We start from the raw sequence: 2,745 nt of genomic DNA on the forward strand, positions 1-2,745 counted from the left end.
GCTTTTACTGTTTTCTGTCACCATGAACTGTTGCCCCTTTGCCATGTGTCGCCCTACATTGGAGCCAACTAATTATGGACTGAAAATTCCACAAGCTGTAAGCTAAATAAACTTTTCTTCCTATATCATCCAGTGTCAGGTATTTTGTCTTGGCAAGAGAGAAAAATATATAAGACTGCTTGTTATTTAATATAACAATTATAAATGGAATGAAAAAGACTTTAGGAAACAGCTGATTTCTCAATTAGTTGGTTACTCAATATGAAACTTGCTTCACCAAATATTCTCATCAAGAGTTGACCCAACTAGGAGAACTTATAGTTGTAGATTCTTGTAACTTCACTGAAGAAAAAAAGGCATTAATCAACATTTACATATTATGTTCTTATGTGGCACTAGAATGTATCCATGTGGTATATTAAGATGGTCGTGTGTTGACAATAATTTCAGAATTATCATACCTTGCATTCTTTCAGCTGGATAGTCTATGCAGTAAAGGATATGACACTTTCTGTGATGAAGAACTCTATTTAACTGTGTTTCCCACAACCTTACTCAATCCATTTGTAGATGTCTGCAATCATGCTCCCCCCAACCTCTTATAGGAGAAGATGATATAAGGGATTTCTGATGTAAATTATACTGATATTTTTGATGGAAAGATTTGGCCAGTCTGAGCTTCTAGTGCCTCTGAAAGAATGAGGTGAATACTGCCATAGTTAGTAAGAGATTCTCCCTGTCTTTCATATCTGGCTAAGTCCTTGATATGGAAAATTGACAAGGAACCTAGGGATGTAACAGTTAGGGGGACTCTAGGTGTTAAAAATTAAGACCCTCCATCTCATTCTTTTCTCTGGACCTCAGAAGGGTTGTGTTTATTTAACATCTCAAAACTGTTTTTGTTTATTCACAGAATAGGCATTTTCAAGAAAGAAGCAATACAGGGATCTACCCTATCTAACCATTTGCTGTTCCTGTTAATGGGGAACAGCAAGTTCCTTGCAGCATGTGTAAGAAAAGTGTGTCAGCCTGTGTGACTTTCCTTCATGAGATGAAATGATTACCCCCATCCTTAAGAAACTCTTCTTTAGGAAAGCAGTCACTTGCAAGTTTATTTCATAAAATCTGTGTAGAACTTCTATAAGTATATTTTGACAGCAGCCGTCATACTGCATATAACAAGAAAATCCTTTGAAATTTTATGCAAACACATGGGTAATGTATACACTACTGTGTATCCCAAAGACTACTCTATGTATTCTTAGTGCCAAACAAAACACAGAATTCTTCAGCCAGGTTGGAGAAAAAGTCCCTGCAGCCCTTTACCTTTCACAGTTTTGTTCTCTTGGCGAGTGAGACACACTTGGACTCAGCCCAAAGATAATGGTGGGGCTTAGAATGCCACTGTTTTATGTTTTTTAAAAAATGTAGTTAGTACAGGATCTACAGGGTCTCACTACACAGGTCAGACTCATAGTGATCCTCCTGTTTTCAGCCTCCCAAGTGCTGGGATTACAAGAGTGTGCCGCCATGCCCACTCTCAATTCCTGTCTCAGCATACCTCAGGGGGAGGGCCAGCATGGCACATTGGGAATCGAATTCTGGTCTCTGTGCCTGCCTAAGCAGGTGCTTTAATGCACTGAGCTATCTGGCCAGCCCTCCACTGTTTTATTTATATCAGTAATTCTTATAGCTCAAACACTGTGGTGAATACATTTGTACATGTTAACCCCTTTGTGGTTACAAATTTCATAGCAATTTTATGGGGAAATGGCATTGTTTAGAAATGCACTAGTCAAGATTAAATTTAAAATGAATTTCCTAAGGTCATCCAGTTATTCCTTATCATATCTTCACTAATTCTGACTGGTTGAACATATTTGTGATCTGAATAAAGCTCTTCATGTTTGTTAAGACCTTGTCCTTCTTAAGAAGCACCTCTGGGCTCTTCAAGCATGTTGTAACCAGCAGGGAGGTGCTTCTGACTCTAACCTCAAGCCCAACCAGGTCAGCTTTGTACTGTCTGCATTCTCACTGTGGTATCTCTCCTTGCTTCTGCTGTCTCCGTATTGTTTTTCTGGCCAAGGTTCAAAGTGATGCTTATGAACCTGGCCTGACATTACTGCTGAGGGAGCTCAGTTCCAAATAATTCTTTGTTACTGAAAGAGGTCAATATGTGAGTCCATGTGTCAGAGGATGTACTTCCCCCTCATGGTTTTGTGCTATCATGCCACATGCTGAGCACTACTGGTGTTGATCATCCTTCCACAGGAAGATAGTCTGTTTTCCTAGGTGGCAGAGTTCATGATAGAGGATCTGTCACTCCCTGGTGGGAAGGAGTCCTTTCCTTTACCCACCCTCCCTCTTAGCCACTTCTTCCCTGCTGAGCATCTGCCCAGGCCCAACATGCAGACAGCTTCCCCTGTTTTGTTTTTTGTTTTTTTATTTACTTATTTGATACAGGGTCTTGCTATGCAGTTCAGATTCATAATAAGTTTCACTGTTTTTGATGGCATAGTTACTAATATCTTGGAGGCTTCAGGTGATGAGACGATGTGAGGTCTCTGGTGCAGTGGCAAGGACAGACATCATTTTCCTTTTGGTTCATTTTACTACAGTATAAGAATTTCAGGGGCCAGGGAGGTGGCTCAGTGGAATAAGTGCTTCCTTGGCAAGCACAAAGGCCTGAGTTCAATCCCTGGTTCTGAAAAAAAAGAAAAGAAAAGAAAGAAAGAAAAAGAAAGA

The 2,745-nt window shown here is 40.0% G+C and overlaps 1 protein-coding gene across 1 annotated transcript in view; it reads left to right on the forward strand.

Moving 5' to 3' along the window:
• The window catches only part of LOC101570005 (BMP-binding endothelial regulator protein), a 241,952-nt gene that overhangs the window by 120,368 nt on the left and 118,839 nt on the right, over positions 1–2,745 (forward strand). The window lies entirely within an intron of this gene.

This window comes from Octodon degus, unplaced genomic scaffold (genome assembly GCF_000260255.1).
Source record: "Octodon degus isolate 3935 unplaced genomic scaffold, OctDeg1.0 scaffold00330, whole genome shotgun sequence".
In the NCBI taxonomy this organism is placed as follows: domain Eukaryota; kingdom Metazoa; phylum Chordata; class Mammalia; order Rodentia; family Octodontidae; genus Octodon; species Octodon degus.